Here is a 21,495-nt window from a genome sequence, read left to right as displayed (position 1 = left end):
ACCAGATGGCATGAATAAGAGACAGGACCTTATTACTTGTTATTGAATGTGTTTCCGTTTTTTTTTTTTTTTTCAGAAAGAAGGATTAAAGGGAATCGAATAAGAAATAATAAATTTATAATTAAAATTGATGATCTATCCATCTGGTGAATGTATGTTTATGCATGTATATATATATATATATATATATATATATATCTTTTGTTTGCTGTATCTTTGTGTCAAGATATTTATTTAGTGACATTATTATGATGTAGAATGCTGGAACATTTTTTTCCCATATATATATTTGTTTACTTGTTAACTGATTTTTCATATGCTCTTTCCATGTATCACTATTGATTGGGGTTTTGTCATCATAGGGTTAAAGTATGGGAGGACTTACTCTTGATTTTAATTCCTTTTTTCATCCCTTCCCCCTCTTCCTTATATATTGGTAGCTTAATTTTCAGTTGGACAGACCATGTAGAAGGCGTTAATTCGCCGAAACGCGTAGTCTGAGAGGCTAACCCCCCCCCTTCCCCTAATCTATTTATCTACTGTCCAGAAGTGTGGATTTATTTTATGATGGACTTTAATAATAAAAATCTTTGCTAATGCAAGAAAAGACTTTTTAAAATTTTGCATCCTGGATTTTGTCCGCTGGAGTTTAAAGTTACATTTTTTCATCTTCTAAAGAGTTTGGACTTTACCGGTCCACAGTAAGACTCAATGCAAAAGTTTGGACACCCTGCATGTTTAGTACCTAGTAGCACCCCCTTTTGCAAGTATTACAGCTTGTAAATGCGTTTTGTAGCCCGCCAAGAGTCTTTCAATTTTTGCTTGAGGGATTTTCATCCATTCCTCCTTGGAAAATTCTTCCAGTTCTGAGATTCCTGAGTCGTCTTGCATGCACTGCTATTTTGAGGTCTAGCCACAGATTTTCAATCATGTTCAGATCAAGGGACTGTGAGGGCAATTGTAAAATCTTCAGCTTGCACCTTTTTAAGGTAGTCTATTGTGGATTTTGATGTGTGTTTAGGATCATTATCTATTTGTAAAAGCCATTGTCTTTTCAACTTCAGCCTTTTTTTACAGATGATGTTATGTTTGCATCAAGAATTTGTTGAAATTTCATTGAATCCATTCTTCCCTCTACCCATGAAATGTTCCCCGTTGAATTGGCTGCTACAAAACCGCTAGCATGATTGATACATCCCCATGCTCAATGATTGGTGAGTTGTTCTTTTCTGAAATTCTTTGCCCTTTTTTCTTCACATATACCTTTCATCATAGTGGCCAACGAGTTCTATTTTAACCTCATCGGTCCACAGGACTTGTTTCCAAAATGCATCAGGCTTGTTTAGTTGTTCTTTTGCATACTTCTGACACTGAATTTTATAGTGCGAACGCGAGAGAGGTTTTCTTCTGATCACTCTTCCATGAAGGCCATATTTGTCTTTGTGTCTCTGAACAGTGGAACAATTTACCACAACTCCGGTCTGCTAAATCTTTCTGAAAGTCTTTTCAGTAAGGTGGGGGTTCTGATTTGTCTCTAGGAATCCTACGAGCAGCTCTGACTGAAATTTTGCTTGGTCTACCAGACCTTATCTTGACTTCCACTGTTCCTGTTCACTGATATTTCTTAATTACATTTTGAACTGAGGAAAAGACAACTTGAAAATATTTTGCTATCTTCTTATAGCCTTGTCCTGCATTGTGGGCCGTCACCATTTTCATTTATAGGGTGCTAAGCAGCTTCTTCGGAGGCTGTTTTTCTTATAATGCTTGGGAAATTTGCATCACCAAGCCTTTCCTAACAATGATAGTGAACAAGCCATATCCCTGACAGGATAATTAAGGTCTGAAAACTTTGTCAAAGTTCTCTGAACACACAAATCTCCAATGGTGCCCAAACTTTTGCATCGGCTCCTTTTCCTTTTTGTAATTTTTAAAATGTAAAAAATAATATATATTTTTGTTTTGCCTAAAAGGAAATGTGTCATCTTTTACTTTATCTCTTTTAGAGATCATTTCATCTTCAACTTGCTTGGCTGTTCACAATAACAGTAAGTTTGGTGCCCAAACTTTTACATGCCACTGCATATGTTAGCAGGTTTAAAGCATAGCTCTTGGGACAAACTATTGATTATAACTAGAGTTGAGCGACTTTTGGTTTTTTAGGGTCGCGTTTCGTTTCGTGAAACCCGACTTTTCCAAAAGTCGGGTCGAGCAAGATCGTCTGATTATAGGGAAAAGTCGGGGTCGTCCCGAAACACGAAACCCAATGTAAGTCAATGGGGAATAAAAGTCGGCAGTGAGAGGAGGACAGGAAACACACCTACAGTGCCCATTTGAATGCCAAAAGCATCAATTCTTCTTACTTAAGCTTGTCAACCTTAATTAACTTCATAATACAAGTTACGCACTGAAAAATGGGGGTTATTTGGCTAAAGTTGTGGGGGGGGGGCTGGCTCCAGGTTTTCATGTGCCCTGGGCGAAAGAGCGCCCCTTTAACACATACCAAAACTCATCATGCTCCGATACGGCAGAGAAATAGCGGTATAGTACAATGAAAAATACTTCACTTTTTACATCTCATGACGAGGCCCATCTATTTCTCCATACAGAATCATTGGTCCCATATAATGTTTGAAACAGTATATGATGAGCTCCACATAATGCTACAGTATATGTTGCTCGCCATGGATGAAGCTCCACTGTCTTATGGGCCCAAATAATGCTCCAAACATAATGGGCCCCATTTCTAATGCTCTAGTGTATAATGGGCCCTGTAAATGCTGCTCCAGTGTCTGATGTCCACCTTTGGAATGTTCCAGTGTATGGTGGGCCCCATCTATCATTCTCCAGAGTAACGTGCTCCCCAAAAATTGCTGTCCCAACATTGAAAACAATCAAATAAGTCTCCTCGCTAGGGAATCCCTGTACTAGTCTGGACTCCTCGTCGTCCCCATCTTCCATCTCACTGCACAGTATTTCAACCTTGCAAGTGCTGTGATCCTGAGCAAGCAGGGGGGGCCCACTCGTTGGCGACGGCACTGGCACAGGGCCCCTGATAGTACGGTGGTGTGTCTGATGGCGGGTGGGCCGAACCTGCACTTTCATCTGCAGCTTCCTCTTTGTCACCGTGTAAGATGGAACTGTATATGGGAAGGGTAACCTGAGTTTCATCAGGGTCAGATTCAGGCCGTGTAGCGTGCGAGGGGAATGTAGTGGTCTGGGTCAATGTACCAGCAGATTCATCGAGCAGTGGCTGGGCATCAGTGCACTTGTGTCGCCCCCAGGAGTACGGTCGCCACAGTGGCATTACCTTCCTCCTAGGGAGTGTGATGTCATGCTTGGGAGCAACGAAGGATCTCTCTAGCAGGTTAACTGATTGGGCGGCATTATTCCCACGAGTCATGACCCTCCAAACAGCGTTCATGAAGGCAAATTGTTTGTTTTACGTGGGCAGTATGGTTGCAAAGCTGAACCTTAAAGGAATGTCCAGAAGGGCACCACCAGGAGTGGAGCCTACGGTTAAATTCGACTCCACCTGGGAAACCTCAACCATGCCAGCAACAGAACAGATGCACACATTGCAAGCTTAATTCCGTTAACGAACGAGACTCCGTCATGCCCCGCGGTCCGAGTCCGGCTTACTAGAGGGACACGTGAGGCTCTGGAACATGAGATTGGCCAATAACTGGTGTGTCATGCCCTTACATGTCCGTGGCTGCATGTGCGCTACACTGAAAAGGCCAGCGTTTGTCGCTTACAGGTGCAGATAACCCGCTGAACAACGTTAGTGATGGGGATCACTGATTACAATTATTACCCGCGAACAATGATTTCCCAGTAAGTGCAGGTCAACTGCAGTTCCGGAATTAGGCCTAACCGTCATTCCTGAAAAAATGAAAAACTTACGTGTGCAAACCACAGGTGCTGTAGCTTGCTTAACAGCTCGCCAGCCGTTCTCACGCCCAGTATGGATTACACGTGATTGCACAAAGGTTAGAAAGGGTACCGTATCCCCAGATAACATGTATGGATAGCGTACACATTCAAAATATATGTCTCAGGAGGCAGGCTCAGACGGTGTTAGGCCCAGTATGGATTGTACGTGATTGCATAAAGGTTAGAAAGGGTACCGTATCCCCGGATAACATGTATGGATAGCGTACACATTCAAAATATATGTCTCAGGAGGCAGGCTCAGATGGTGTTAGGCCCAGTATGGATTGCACGTGATTGCACAAAGGTTAGAAAGGGTACCGTATCCCCGGATAACATGTATGGATAGCGTACACATTCAAAATATATGTCTCAGGAGGCAGGCTCAGACGGTGTTTGGCCCAGTATGGATTGCACGTGATTGCACAAAGGTTAGAAAGGGTAACGTATCCCCGGATAACATGTATGGATAGCGTACACATTCAAAATATATGTCTCAGGAGGCAGGCTCAGACGGTGTTAGGCCCAGTATGGATTACACGTGATTGCACAAAGGTTAGAAAGGGTACCGTATCCCCGCATAACATGTATGGATAGCGTACACATTCAAAATATATGTCTCAGGAGGCAGGCTCAGACGGTGTTAGGCCCAGTATGGATTGCACGTGATTGCACAAAGGTTAGAAAGGGTACCGTATCCCCGGATAACATGTATGGATAGCGTACACATTCAAAATATATGTCTCAGGAGGCAGGCTCAGACGGTGTTAGGCCCAGTATGGATTGCACGTGATTGCACAAAGGTTAGAAAGGGTACCGTATCCCCGGATAACATGTATGGATAGCGTACACATTCAAAATATATGTCTCAGGAGGCAGGCTCAGACGGTGTTAGGCCCAGTATGGATTGCACGTGATTGCACAAAGGTTAGAAAGGGTACCGTATCCCCAGATAACATGTATGGATAGCGTACACATTCAAAATATATGTCTCAGGAGGCAGGCTCAGACGGTGTTAGGCCCAGTATGGATTGCACGTGATTGCACAAAGGTTAGAAAGGGTACCGTATCCCCGGATAACATGTATGGATAGCGTACACATTCAAAATATATGTCTCAGGAGGCAGGCTCAGACGGTGTTAGGCCCAGTATGGATTGCACGTGATTGCACAAAGGTTAGAAAGGGTACCGTATCCCCGGATAACATGTATGGATAGCGTACACATTCAAAATATATGTCTCAGGAGGCAGGCTCAGACGGTGTTAGGCCCAGTATGGATTGCACGTGATTGCACAAAGGTTAGAAAGGGTACCGTATCCCCAGATAACATGTATGGATAGCGTACACATTCAAAATATATGTCTCAGGAGGCAGGCTCAGAGGGTGTCAGGCACAGTATGGATTTGACGGCCCAGATTACACAGCGGAGGAGCAGGGAGAGGTAAAGATTGCAAATGCTGGGGCCCTGCCCAAGCAAGGGGGGCCCACTCGTGGGCGTCGGTACTGGCACTGGGCCCCTCATAGTACAGCGGTGTGTCTGATGGCGGGTGTGCACCACCACCGTCAGAGACACTTGATTGCACTATGAGGGACCCTGTGCCAGTGCCCACACCCAAGAGTCGGCCTACCCACCTGTCCAGGGCAACGGCACTCGCACGGTGTCGTGCGCTAGGTGGTGACCCTGGCCATGGGGGGGAGGCAGCACAGTTAGGGAGTTTTAGAAATTGGCATATGTTGATGTTGGACATTCAGCTGATGCAAAAGGCGAAATAGGTCAAGTCCCAGGAAGAGGAGGACCAAAGCAAGCCATTTTTCTGTCACCCTATGTGTCATCAGGGGAAGGTGGGACAAAATCCTTGGAAACCCATGCATGGTTCATTTTAATGAAGGTTAGATCATCCACATTTTGGGTTGACAGACGGGTCCTTTTTTCTGTCAGGAGTGATCCAGCTGCACTGAAGACTCTTTCCGATAGCACACTTGCAGCTGGGCAAGCGAGCTCCTGTAAGGCATATTGGGCCAATTCAGGCCAGGTGTCCAGTTTAGCGGCCCAATAGTCAAAGGGGAATGACCTGTGTGGGAGAACATCGATATGGGAGGAAAAGTAGTTTGTAACCATGGTTGACAACTGCTGTCTCCTGTCACTTTCCATCGATGCAGTATTACCAGTTGTGTGAGCGGTATTTGAAAAATCAGTCCACAACATTGTCATGAAACCCCTGTCTCCAACGCCACTTCTGCTGTGTGCACCACGAACACCTCTGCCAAGCTGTCCCCGGCCCGTACGGCTCGTGTGAGAACCATCACCGCTGCTGTGTGCGGGGAATGCCTCAAGCAACCGATTTACTAGAGTTGCTTGTTTATTAGCCAATATTAGGTCAAGGTTCTCCTGTGGCATGATGTTTTGTAATTTGCCTTTATAGCGTGGATCCAGGATGCTGGCCAACCAGTAGTCGTCATCGTTCATCATTTTGGCAATGCGGGGGTCCCTTTTTAGGATCCGCAAGGCATAATCTGACATGTGGGCCAATGTTCCCGGTGTCAATGATGCATTGCGAGTGCTGGGTGGAGGAGCACTTTCTGGCAAATCCACATCCCTCCAGTCACGCACAAACCCTGTACCAGACCTTGCCACGCCAACATTTTCACTTGCCCCACGAGATGCATCCTCCTCCCCTAAGTAATCATCCCCATCATCATCCTCCTCCTCCTCTTCTTCCTCCACCTCGTCCAGGAGAGGTCCCTGAGCAGACAATGGCTGAATGTCATCAAGGATTCCCTCCTCCTCTTCCTCCTCATCAACATTGGCTGCAGACGCCTGCTCCTTAAGGTGCGTCAAAGTTTGCATGAGCAGACGCATAAGTGGGATGCTCATGCTTAGGATGGCGTCGTCTGCGCTTACCAGCCGTGTGCATTCCTCAAAACACTGAAGGACTTTACAGAGGTCTTTCAGCTTCGACCACTGCACACCTGTCAACTCCATGTCTGCTCTCAAAGTGCCTGGCCGTGTATCCTCCCACAAATGCATTATGGCCTGCCTCTGCTCGCACAGCCGCTCCACCATGTGCAGGGTGGAGTTCCACCTTGTTGCAATGTCGATAATGAGGCGGTGGTTGGGAAGGTGGAGCAATCGCTGCAGCTTCTGCATACGAACGGAGTGTACAGGCGACCGGCGGATGTGCGCGCACAGTCTTCGCACCTTCTGGAGCAGGGCTGTTAACTCCGGATAATTTTTGAGGAAGCACTGCACCACCAGGTTCAAGGTGTGAGCCAAGCAAGGTATGTGGCTGAGTTTTGAAAGGGCTATGGCTGCCACAAAATTACGGCCGTTATCACTAACTACCTTGCCTGCCTCAAGATGTACACTGCCCAGCCATGACTCAGTTTGTCGCTTCAAGTACTCGGCCAGCACCTCGGCGGTATGTCTGTCGCCCAAACACATCATCTGCAACACAGCCTGCTGACGCTTTCCACTAGCTGCTCGATAGGGGGACACATCGTGTGCAACAGTGGCAGCTGCAGATGGAGTGCTCGTACGACTGCGCTCTGTGGACGAGCTGTCGCATCTGGAGGAGGAGGAGGAGGAGGGTGGAACGCCTACGGCCAACTGTTTCCTATACCGTGGGCTAGGCAGCACTGTCCCACCACCGCTGTCCCCTGTGGACCCTGCATCCACCACATTAACCCAGTGCGCAGTGATGGACACGTAACGGCCCTGGCCATGCCGACTGGACCATGCATCAGTAGTGAGGTGCACCTTTCCGCTCACTGACTGCTTGAGTGCATGGACAATGCGGTCTTTCACATGATGGTGGAGGGCTGGGATGGCTTTGCGAGAGAAGAAGTGGTGACTGGGTAGGTCATAGCGTGGTACTGCATAGGCCATGATTTCGCGGAAAGCTGTGCTTTCCACCAACCGAAAGGGCATCATCTCAAACGAGATTAGTTTGGCAATGTGGGCGTTCAAACCCAGTGTACGCGGATGAGAGACTGAGTACTTTCTTGACCTACTCATAGTGTCTGGGAGGGTGAGCTGGACTTGAGAGCTGCATATGGTGGAAGTAGCGGTGGACAGGGCAGACTGAGAGAGGGTTGATGATGGTGATGGAGTTGGTGTTCTTTCTGATGGCCTAGAATCAGTCTTTCGTTGATATAACAGTGGGATTCCCTGACTGCTGTGGCCTTGCAACGACACCTCAACATTTGCTGCTGTGCTAACCGGTGGGCTTACAGTGGGGGAAACAATGTAGCGTTGCTGACTACCTTCGTTGTGATCAGTTGCACATGTGGCACTTGAAGTTTGGTGTTGTGTCCACGCTTGCAAGTGCATGCTGGTTAAATGTCTAAGCATGCAACTGGTATTCAAATTTTTCAGATTTTTCCCTCGGCTAAAGGTCTTTGCGCACTTCTTACAGATAACCTTGGCCTGATCATGAGGATTTTGTTCAAAAAAGTGCCACACTGCACTCTTCCTACTTTGGCAGACATTTTGCGGCCTAGCACGCTGTGATCTTTTGACCCTCTGGACAAGCTGTCCAGCAACTCTTTTGATGTTTGGAACCTGTCTTTGGAGTGCTCCGGGCCTGCCAGATAACAGCTGTTGCGATGTCGATGTCTGCTGTGGATGCTCCTCATCTGAGCTATTGGAAGCAGCACCCTCTTCCCCCAATGGATGCCAATCTGGGTCAACAACTGGGTCATCCATCACCTCCTCTTCTATGTCATGTGCACCTTCCTCTGTGTCACCGTGTATGGTGGTATAGTGTGCGGGAAGGGGCACCTGAGTCTCATCAGGGTCAGAATCTGGCTCTGTACACTGCGAGGACAATGTAGTGCTCTGAGTGAATGTACCAGCAGAATCATCCATCAGCGGCTGTGCATCAGTGCACTCCATGTCAGATTCATCTTGGCCTGGGTAATTCACCATTTCACTTGATAATCCAGGCATGGTATGTGAAAACAGCTCCATGGAGTAATCAGTAGTATGGCCTGCGTCATCCTTCAATCTTGGTTGGGGTGAAGGACACAAGGAAAGGTGTGGTTCATGAACATGAGCCTCCAATGACGACTCAGTGCTTTTACTTTTTACAACTGAAGAAGAGGAGGCGATAGAGCTGGAGGCTGAGTCAGCAATGTAAGACAAAACTTTTTCCTGATGCTCTGGCTTTAAAAGCGGTTTGCCAACTCCTAGAAAACTAAGCGTTCGAGGCCTTATGTAGCCAGATGATGACGCAGGCTCAACACCTCCTGCATTCGGTCCTATTTTGCTCTTGCCACTACCATCAGATCCACCACCAACACCATCATTACCAGCTGCCAACCCCCGCCCAATTCCACGGCCTCTTCCACCAGCCTTCCTCATTTTTGGTAGAAATGTAGACAAAATCCAACAAACTATATAGTATGTAAAACAAGGTACAAGTTGTCTATAGGACAGGGGAGATTTAGAATTTCTGCACACACTTTTGGACACTGGACACTTTTGGATTGTGTGAGGCCCAATGAATATCTGAGCGCTATGTGACAGGCTCGATGGCACAGCTGTGACCTAAGTGACTAGAGGATAAGGGAGATTTTGAATCTCTGCACACACTTTTGGACACTGGACACTTTTGGATTGTGTGAGGCCCAATGAATATCTGAGCACTATGAGACAGGCTCGATGGCACAGCTGTGACCTAAGTGACTAGAGGATAAGTGAGATTTTGAATCTCTGCACACACTTTTGGACACTGGACACTTTTGGATTGTGTGAGGCCCAATGAATTTCTGAGCGCTATGTGACAGGCTCGATGGCACAGCTGTGACCTAAGTGACTAGAGGATAAGTGAGATTTTGAATCTCTGCACACACTTTTGGACACTGGACACTTTTGGATTGTGTGAGGCCCACTGATATCTGAGCGCTATGTGACAGGCTCGATGGCACAGCTGTGACCTAAGTGACTAGAGGATAAGTGAGATTTTGAATCTCTGCACACACTTTTGGACACTGGACACTTTTGGATTGTGTGAGGCCCACTGATATCTGAGCGCTATGTGACAGGCTCGATGGCACAGCTGTGACCTAAGTGACTAGAGGATAAGTGAGATTTTGAATCTCTGCACACACTTTTGGACACTGGACACTTTTGGATTGTGTGAGGCCCAATGAATATCTGAGCGCTATGTGACAGGCTCGATGGCACAGCTGTGACCTAAGTGACTAGAGGATAAGTGAGATTTTGAATCTCTGCACACACTTTTGGACACTGGACACTTTTGGATTGTGTGAGGCCCAATGAATATCTGAGCGCTATGTGACAGGCTCGATGGCACAGCTGTGACCTAAGTGACTAGAGGATAAGGGAGATTTTGAATCTCTGCACACACTTTTGGACACTGGACACTTTTGGATTGTGTGAGGCCCAATGAATATCTGAGCACTATGAGACAGGCTCGATGGCACAGCTGTGACCTAAGTTACTAGAGGATAAGTGAGATTTTGAATCTCTGCACACACTTTTGGACACTGGACACTTTTGGATTGTGTGAGGCCCAATGAATATCTGAGCGCTATGTGACAGGCTCGATGGCACAGCTGTGACCTAAGTGACTAGAGGATAAGGGAGATTTTGAATCTCTGCACACACTTTTGGACACTGGACACTTTTGGATTGTGTGAGGCCCAATGAATATCTGAGCGCTATGTGACAGGCTCGATGGCACAGCTGTGACCAAAGTGACTAGAGGATAAGGGAGATTGGATTGCTTTTAAAAAAGCAGTTTGCGGAGCAGTGGGTAAACAGCAATGCCAGCCTGTCAGGAAGCCTTAAAAGGCAGCCCAACAACCAACACTACTGATACACCACAATATAGCCTCCCCTTGCACTGCACAAACAGTGACTGGTGTGTTGTGTAGGCCAAATTGCTATCAGCAGCAGAAGCAGTTTTTTTTTTCTTCTCAGCAGGACAAAAAAAAAAATTGGGCTTGCTTTTAAAAAAGCAGTTTGAGGCCCAATGAATATCTGAGCGCTATGTGACAGGCTCGATGGCGCAGCTGTGACCAAAATGACTAGAGGATAAGGGAGATTGGATTGCTTTTAAAAAAGCAGTTTGCGGAGCAGTGGGTAAACAGCAATGCCAGCCTGTCAGGAAGCCTTAGAAGGCAGCCCAACAACCAACACCACTGATACACCACTATATAGCCTCCCCTTGCACTGCACACACAGTGACTGGTGTGTTGTGCAGGCCAAATCGCTAGCAGCAGAAGCAGTTTTTCTGTCTTCTTCCCTGCCTAACGCTCTCCCTACAGAATCAGCAGCAACCTCTCCCTATGCTAAGATTGGCAGAAGTAAGATGGCGGTCGGCGTGCACGCCCTTTTATACCCCTTGTGACGCCCACCAAAGCAAGCCAATCACTTGCATGCCCTTCTGAAAGATGGTGGTGACCCGTGCCTATGTCATCACGTTGCCCACAGTGTCCGTGGATCCTGATTGGCTGAAAAAGAGCGCAAAACAAACTTTTGAAACGCGACTTTGGCGCGTAAGTCGCCGACCTTGTGGCCGACCTCATCCTAGGGACGGGTTTCGTTTCATGAAACCCGACTTTGCCAAAAGTCGGCGACTTTTGAATTTTTTCGACCCGTTTCGCTCAACTCTAATTATAACTCTTATTGATTCAATGCTTAGGACAGAACCTGCTGCTTCTTGGGCAAAAGTATATGTACAAATGCACTGGTTTAGTCCTAACTATGCCTAAACTGTGCTGTGGACATCTGTCCTTAGGCTGCATATCAGCTTTAAGTTTTTGGTGAATTTTTGATATTGCAAATTTTTGGCACCATCTCTGCACCTATTAGGTAAATTAGCTAATTTGCGTTTTTCACTGCCTTCCTGAATGCATTTTTTATATGCATTTTTATTTAGTTTTTGACACTGTTTTTTCACACTTGTTTGTATGTCATGTTTTAAATAAAGCTGCTTTGTTTTTGATACTTCTTGTTATTTGGCTTTGATAAAACTTTATTAATACAGTCATTTGTGGATTACATGCATTTTTAATCCGTTTCTGCTGGAAATGAGCTAAAACGCATTTAATGCAAGTCTGTGGGGAAGACCTTCACATGAAACTCAGTGTACCCACAAGAGAAATTGACATGTTATGTATTTCAAAAACTCCCCTTAGGTCAATTTATGCAGCGTAAAAAATAGCATAGTTGGCATGAGATTTCTATAAATCCCAGCTACTTTTATGGAACTGTAAGACGCTACTTTTTTGATACAGCAAATATACGCAGTGTGAAAAACTCACCAAATACTCCTCATGGGAACTTAAGCTGGAGTCACACATAGCGACTTACCAGCGATTCCGACAACGATATCAACGTGTCAGGATCGCTGGTAAGTCGCTATGTGATCGCTGGTGAGCTGTCAAGCAGACAGCTTCACCAGCGATCAGCACAGCGATGCCGAGCGTGCGGCGTTGCTGTGTTCGTTAGCGCTGATGCCATATCCTTGTAAAAAAAATAGAATTAAAATAAAAAATATTGTTATTCTCACCTTCCGACGTCCCGCGCAGCCATCCTGCCTCTCCACGCTCCGGTCCCAGTAATCCTTTGCGAGAATGACCGCGAGAATGTCACGGTCTCGCGGCAGTGCGACGTCTCGCGGTCATTCGTGCAAAGAATTACTAGGACCGGAAGCGTGGAGAGAGGCGGGATGGCTGCGCGGGACGTCGGAAGGTGAGAATAACAATATTTTTAATTTTTTTTATTATTTTTTACAGCTGATCGCTGGTCTCCCGCCTGTCACACACAGCGATGCATGTTGGCCAGCGGGAGACCAGCAACGAAAAATATGTCCAGAGGTTTCTTGCAGCGATCAGCGATACCGGCAGGGGGGCCGGTCGCTGATCGCTGTCACACACAGCGATCTCGCTGGTGAGATCGCTGTTGTGTCACAAAAGTTGTGACTAAGCAGCGATCTCGCTAGCGAGATTGCTATGTGTGACTCCCACTTTAGTCTTAGGAACAATTTATTACCTAAAGTAATCTAATTCCACTTGTTATTTTATCAGTCTATAATCATGCAAAAACTAGCATCAAAAGTAAGTATATATGGCAGATAGCCACATTTGAAGTTAATGTGGGCCCTAAAAAACAAATTATTTCCTAGGTCACCACAGTCAAAGTATTTGCTAATGATCCTTTTGCATACAATTTGCTAAATAGGACTCACTTGTTAAAGGCAAATATTCTTGTAACTTCTGTTTAATTTGGACTTTGTGATTTCCTACTCAATAAAATCTATTTGACTTGGAAACCACTATTCACATATCCTCAATTACTTAGGTCCCAGTAACATGGCCATAGTTTGTACACATACTGGAGTCTCGGTAGTATTATAACAATGCTGGAGACACACTTTTTTATGAACAAACTATTGTATAAAGTAAAGTATTATAGCAGCACTAAAACACATTTCAGTGATATCTAAGGGAATGCCAAGATCTCTTGCACTATCCTTATGTCAGCTATAATAAATGTCTATTGTAGTCCCGGCAAATCAGATATATGCAAAACATAGATTTCCTACACAGATTAGTGTTCTTATGTTGTCTGCTCAGTGCTTCAGAACTGTAATAATGCTGATTTATTAACAATGAGGTATAACGGTATCTGACACTAATGTGACTAGGAAATATGGACAAAACAGAGTGAACTAGTACAAGACTAGATAAATCCAAACTGAAACAAATCAATTAAATCATTTCAACTCTATGTATTGACAATTGTCAATTTGATTTAATTGTTCTGCCCTCTGAATATAGGGCAAATATGTTATAGCACCATCTAGTGGTGGCTGAATTTATAGCTGTGTCTTTAATAGCTTTTACAGCCTGTGTCTTTAACAGAGTGTTGCATTGTGGGATTGGAGCAATGTATGCTGGGATGAGGAAGATGCCATTTTCTTCTGTCTATTTCATGAGACGCACATTGTTTGTTTGTCCTCCTGTAACTCCCCAACTTGAGTTTGTTATCTGGGTAAAGCATATCTGTTAAGATTAATATCTTTTCTTGCAATGCAGTGTTGTACAGAGAAGTTATTAGATGTATAGCAGTAAGTGCACAGTAAATGTAATTAGACACCTGTGTGTTTCTATGTAAAGTTTGCATCACACTGTATACTTCCCGTAATTGTGTTAGCTGTGTGATCATCTGCCCAATACTTACCCATGTCGTTTGTATTCTTTATAGTTTTACCACATGTTCTATACTCTTCACCAATAAACATGTTAGAATACAGAGAACGGTTTGCTTATTTTGGAAGATAGAAGGTGGCTTATGCTGTATGCTAGAGTGCACACCAAGTCAACGTGTATGAAGGCAGAACATTCATGTTTATTCATAAACTAGATGGTGGCCTGATTCTAACGCATCGGGTATTCTAGAATATATATGCAGTTTATTTTTGAAGATTTAATAATAATGCAATAATGCACCCCCCAATCCTGATATGTATGGTTCTCTCACCCCCAATCCTGATATGCATGCTACCCCTCAACCCCCTATCCTGGTATGCATGGTCCCTTGACCCCCTAATCCTGGAATGCATGGTCCTCTCACCCCCAAATCCTGGTATGCATGGTCCTCTCACCTCTCTTTCCTGGTATGCATGGTCTTCTTACTCCCCTTTTGGGGTATGCATGGTCCCCTCACCCCCCAATCCTGGAATGCATGGTCCTCTCACCCCCCAATCCTGGTATGCATGGTCCTCTCACCTCTCTTTCCTGGTATGCTTGGTCCTCTTACCCCCTCTTACTTTCATGCCAAATCTGGACAACCCCTTTAAACTAAGTATAGCATCTTGTAAGGGACTTTACCTGAGAAGAATTGCAACTTTGGTGTTCAAACTATTGGCTTGTTTTTAATAAATAATACATTAATATTATATTCTAATTAGGTGCTCTGTGCACATTGAGTGTTACCACGTGGTTTGTTGCACCTTCCCAAGTACATGTGTTCAAACTATCTCTACCAAAGTTATGCTTGGTAGACATCGGAACTGTATTAATACAGCTCCCTACATGGAAAGCACCAATGATCATCGTCCTTATGCTGGAGGGAGGCCTTATAATTTATATACATATCCTAATTGGTGCCCTAAAGTTATACAGTTGTGGCCAAAAGTATTGACACCCCTGCAATTTTGTCAGATAATACTCAGTTTCTTCCTGAAAATGATTGCAAACACAAATTCTTTGGTATTATTATCTTCATTTAATTTGTCTTAAATGAAAAAACACAAAAGAGAATGAAGCAAAAAGCAAAACATTGATCATTTCACACAAAACTCCAAAAATGGGCCAGACAAAAGTATTGGCACCCTCAGCCTAATACTTGGTTGCACAACCTTTAGCCAAAATAACTGCGACCAACCGCTTCTTGTAACCATCAATGAGTTTCTTACAATGCTCTGCTGGAATTTTAGACCATTCTTCTTTGGCAAACTGCTCCAGGTCCCTGATATTTAAAGGGTGCCTTCTCCAAACTGCCATTTTTAGATCTCTCCACAGGTGTTCTATGGGATTCAGGTCTGGACTCATTGCTGGCCACCTTAGAAGTCTCCAGTGCTTTTTTCTCAAACCATTTTCTAGTGCTTTTTGAAGTGTGTTTTGGGTCATTGTCCTGCTGGAAGACCCATGACCTCTGAGGGAGACCCTGCTTTCTCACACTGGGCCCTACATTATGCTGCAAAATTTGTTGGTAGTCTTCAGACTTCATAATGCCATGCACACGGTCAAGCAGTCCAGTGCCAGAGGCAGCAAAGCAACCCCAAAGCATCAGGGAACCTCCGCCATGTTTGACTGTAGGGACCGTGTTCTTTTCTTTGAATGCCTCTTTTTTTCTCCTGTAAACTCTATGTTGATGCCTTTGCCCAAAAAGATCTACTTTTCTCTCATCTGACCAGAGAACATTCTTCCAAAACGTTTTAGGCTTTTTCAGGTAAGTTTTGGCAAACTCCAGCCTGGCTTTTTTATGTCTTGGGGTAAGAAGTGGGGTCTTCCTGGGTCTCCTACCATACAGTCCGTTTTCATTCAGACGCCGACGGATAGTACAGGTTGACACTGTTGTACCCTCGGACTGCAGGGCAGCTTGAACTTGTTTGGATGTTAGTCGAGGTTCTTTATCCAACATCCGCACAATCTTGCGTTGAAATCGCTTGTCAATTTTTCTTTTCTGTCCACATCTAGGGAGGTTAGCCACAGTGCCATGGGCTTTAAACTTCTTGATGACACTGCGCACGGTAGACACAGGAACATTCAGGTCTTTGGAGATGGACTTGTAGCCTTGAGATTGCTCATGCTTCCTCACAATTTGGTTTCTCAAGTCCTCAGACAGTTCTTTGGTCTTCTTTCTTTTCTCCATGCTCAATGTGGTACACACAAGGACACAGGACAGAGGTTGAGTCAACTTTAATCCATGTCAACTGGCTGCAAGTGTGATTTAGTTATTGCCAACACCTGTTAGGTGCCACAGGTAAGTTACAGGTGCTGTTAATTACACAAATTAGAGAAGCATCACATGATTTTTCGAATAGTGCCAATACTTTTGTCCACCCTCTTTTTTATGTTTGGTGTGAAATTATATCCAATTTGGCTTTAGGACAATTCTTTTTGTGCTTTTTCATTTAAGACAAATTAAATGAAGATAATAATACCAAAGAATTTGTGTTTGCAATCATTTTCAGGAAGAAACTGAGTATTATCTGACAGAATTGCAGGGGTGTCAATACTTTTGGCCACAACTGTAGGAATGTCCTTCTACCCGGATGACAAGTTTAACCCCTTCACCCCCAAGGGTGGTTTGCACGTTCATGACCGGGCCAATTTTTACAATTCTGACCACTGTACCTTTATGAGGTCATAACTCTGGAACGCTTCCATGGATCCCGGTGATTCTGACATTGTTTTCTCGTGACATATTGTACTTCATGTTAGTGATAAAATTTCATTCAAATAACTTGCGTTTATTTGTGAGAAAAACAGAAATTTGGCAAAAATTTTGAAAATTTCACAATTTTCCAACTTTGAATTTTTATGCCCTTAAATCACAGAGATACGGCACACAAAAAACTTGATAACTAACATTTCCCACAAGTTTACTTTACATCAGCACAATTTTGGAACCAAAATTTTTTTTTGTTAGGAAGTTATAAGGGTTAAATGTTGACCAGCGATTTCTCATTTTTACAACACCATTTTATTTTTCGGACCACATCACATTTGAGGTCACTTTGAGGGGTCTATATGATAGAAAATACCCAAAAGTGACACCATTCTAAAAACTGCACCCCTTAAGGTGCTCAAAACCACATTCAAGAAGTTTATTAACCCTTTAGGTGCGTCACAGGAATTTTTTTGAATATTTAAAAAAAAAATGAACATCTAACTTTTTTTCACAAAAAAAATAATTCAGGTTCAATTTTTTTTATTTTACCAAGGGTAACAGGAGAAATTGGACTGCAAAAGTTATTGTGCAATTTGTCCTGAGTACGCTGATACCTGATATGTGGGGGGGAACGACTGTTTCGGCACATGGCAGAGCTCAGAATGGAAGGAGCGCCGTTTGACTTTTTCAATGCAAAATTGGCTGGAATTCAGATAGGACGCCATGTCACGTTTGGAGAGTCCCTGATGTACCTAAACAGTGGAAACCCCCTACAAGTGACCCCAGTTTGGAAACTAGACCCCCCCAAGGAACTTATCTAGATATGTGGTGAGAACTTTTAACCCACAAGGGCTTTACAGAAGTTTATAACGTACAGTGGTACAATTAAAAAATCATATTTTTTCTACAAAAATGGTCTTTTTACCCCAATGTATGGGGAATAACAAGGAACAGCAAAACAAATGATAATACACAGGTACAGGATGATATGCTTTGAAATAGACCTAAATGCTAAGGATGACACTGTCTCATTAAGTGACAGCAGAAACACTCCTAACTCATTACGCTTAACCCATAAATGGCTGCAGCAATGCAAATAATACAGTCCAACATTGGCGCCCGGTGGTCGCCGATGTTGATGCATTTACAAGAACTGTTGATGCACTTAATTATAGAATAAGAGGAAAATCCCCTTCATTGCTGGTCCAATTTTAAACTTCTCGTATGTGGAACCACCAGTTCCAGCAATACTCCCTTACAAGCAGAAAATAAACCATTATGCTCATCAGGGGCTTACACAGAAGTCATGGGGATCTATATAAGAAGTATAATGCATCCCCATAGTCCTCTATATAATATAATGCACAGTTCATAGTCATCCATGTAGTATAATCAAATGCAACCCCATAGTCATCCATAAAGTATAATGCACAGCCCATAATCCTCGATAAAGTATAATGCATAGTAAATCATATTAGCAAAATGCACCTCATAGTCCTCCTATAAAGTATTATCCACCCCATAGTCATATATAGTATAATCCAGTAGCCCCATAGGAGTATAAAATGCAGCAGCCCCATAGCAGTATAAAATGCAGCAGCCCCATAGCAGTATAAAATGCAGCAGCCCCATAGCAGTATAATGCATCCCCGTTCCCCTCCATCCCCCATAGTAGTATAATGCACCCCATACCAGCATAATGTGCCCCTTACCATGGCTTTAGAAAAAAAAAAGTTTTTCCTTACCTGGATGAGCTCCAGCGATGTCCTCACCCACGACTTGGCTAAGGAGCGCAGCGTCGTTCCAGCACATGACAGTGACACCATACGTCGGCAATGTGCATGTTGATGTCAGATGTTGGCCTGTGATTGGTGCTGGCAGCTTTTGAATGTTGCCTTGCGGGAGGAATCTCCTGCACAGCAACAGATTTTAACTGATCGCGCGTCGGAGGATGTGCAATCAGTTACTGAAGCGGCAGGATCCTGCCGCTGAGGGCCCGGTGAGCAGAGCAGAGGGAGCCCATGTGGGCCCCCTCTGCTCATTGGGCCTAATACGCCAGTAAGGGCAGTAATTCCCTGATGGCGGCCCTGGCTGGCAGCATGTATTGTGGCACGCGCACATGCAGTTGAAGCTTTTGCTGGTGTCGGCGTGCCTCTGACCTGTCGGGCCCCTGACCTGCCGGGCCCAGTCGCAGTGGCGACTGCTACAATCGTGGTAGTTACGCCCCTGTGTGAAGCCCTCTTTGCTCCTACCAACACCAGTCTCTGTACACCATGCTTCCAATACTACACGTGTGTGTATCATTGTTAGGCCGGGGTCACACTAGCGATTAATACGGGCGAGTGCTATGCGATAAAACATCTCATAACACTCGGACCAGTATTCATCTATGGGGCAGCTCCCATCAGCGTTTTTTTCCTTGGCCATATTCTACGTGCGAGTGAAATCGCAGCATGGTGCGATTTTCACCAACACGCGGCCGAGTCTCAGTTCACTCGCACCCATATGAGCCTATGGGTGCGAGTGAGACAACGCACATCATCCGAATGATGTGCGATATACGCTGACCCTGGCAAAAAAATCATTTCTCTGCCTCCTCCGTAGCTGTGCTCCGATCCTCTCTGTGCGAGAGGCTTGGAGCACTGGTGCATGACACTCGGCTCCCGCTCACAGCAGAGCAGGAGCCGAGGGTCATTAGCATATCGCATCCGATGCTCTCGCATCGGTTGCCATACGCTAGTCTGACCTGGCGTAACTCTGTATTTGGCTTGAGAAAGGCCCTTTGTTGGCCAAAATATTGAATTCTAGCTTGATTATGTATTTTAGATAATCTGAAACAAAAGCAAACAGTCGGTGCCTTGGAAATATTTAATTCGTGTATCAACACTGCAGCCAATAACGGACACTGGCAGCAGCAGAGATTCACCACTGGACCTGTGGATGGTGAGTAAGAAGAGGGAAAACTGCTTTAATATTAATTAGGCTTCCCTTTACAAATGTACAGTATGTTTTGTAGTCACTTCATATTGTAGTTTAGTTGTTTATTATGTTTACACAATATTTAGAAATCACCATTAAATTCTACTGTATACAGAATCTTGTGTATTATATATAACTAGATGTGGGCCCGATGCCATCGCATCGGGAAGGCAATGACATCACGATGGGGGCAGCTCTGTGGTGCTGGGGGTGGCGGCCCACCCACCTCGGTGCAGTCACAGCTGGCAGGAAAGACGGTGTTTTGTGGCCTGTGCTGGAGATGGGGAGTGGTGCCACCAGAGGGCGCCCGCACCCCATCACCAGCACAGGCCTCAGGCGGCGGGTCCTAGCAGGGGTCCGGCGGCGGGCCTTGGCAGCAGTCGGGGGTCCGGCATGGGTGTAACGGCGGTGTCCCGCTGGTGGTAATGTGCAAGGGCCTGGTACCAACAGCGGGTGCCATATTGGAATATCCATCACTTGGGTATTCCAATATGGCGGTCGGCGTACTTCCGGTGTGGCGGATTGTGGGATTCGAGGACGTCCAGATGGAATTGGATGACGGACAAATTTAGGTAAGTATATAATAGATGATGTTGATATAGATGTTCATACGATTAAATAAAACCCCCCTCTTTTTCCCATCTCATTACACCCCTCTCATTACACCCCTCTCATTACTCCCCCCTCATTACACCCCTCTCATTACACCCTTTCATTACACCCCTTCATTACTCCCCCCTCATTACACCCCTTCTCATTATACCCCTCTCATTATATCCCCTCATTACACCCCCTCTTTACACCCCTCTCATTACACCCCTCTCATTATATCCCCTCTATTTACACCCCTCTCATTACACTTCTCTCGTTCTACCGCTCTCGTTATACCCCTCTCATTATACTCTCACAGCCGGCAGGTAAGATGGTGTTTTGCGGCCTGTTCTGGAGGCCGCAAGCCGCAGTCTTTCCTGCTGGCTGTAACTGAGGTGGGTGGGCAGGGGGCGGCAGGTCTGGTGGTGGTGGGTCCTGGTGGCGGGTCCGGCGGCGGAGGGGGGGTCCGGCGGAGGCAGGTACTGGTGGCGGGTCCAGCGGCGGGCGGGTTCCGGCGGTGTCCCACTGGTGGTACTGTGGAAGGGCCTGGTACCACCAGCGGATGCCATATTGGAATACACATCACTTGGGTATTCCAATATGGCGGTCAGCGTATTTCCAGTGCGGCGCAGTGGATTGTGGGATTCGGGGACATCCAGACGGAAGTGGATGACCGACAATTTAAGGCAATTATACAGGGTGGTCCAAAAGTAGGTGAAGAGAAAATAACATTTATTTTGATTTATATATAAAATTATATTTACTAACACAAGCATAACATTGACAATTAAATTATATTCTGAACAATAATACAAAAGCCCTTAAATTTTATCAACTCAGGTGCTCAAACTGTTTTCCATCAAAATTTGCACAGCTTTGAAGTCTGCCTCTTACGCTTCGACAAACATTTTTGCAGAAGTCTCTTTGGGTATTAATTTCTTGAAATGCATCTCTTATGTAATTTTTCAAATCACTGACACTTTTTGGTTTTCGACTATAAAATTTGTCCTTGAGTACTCCCCAAAAGAAAAAATCCATTGGGGTCAAGTCTGGTGAACGT

This window comes from Dendrobates tinctorius, unplaced genomic scaffold (assembly GCF_039654945.1).
Source record: "Dendrobates tinctorius isolate UK_male_01 unplaced genomic scaffold, ASM3965494v1 ptg000250l, whole genome shotgun sequence".
In the NCBI taxonomy this organism is placed as follows: Eukaryota; Metazoa; Chordata; class Amphibia; order Anura; family Dendrobatidae; genus Dendrobates; species Dendrobates tinctorius.
This window is presented reverse-complemented; position numbering follows the sequence as displayed.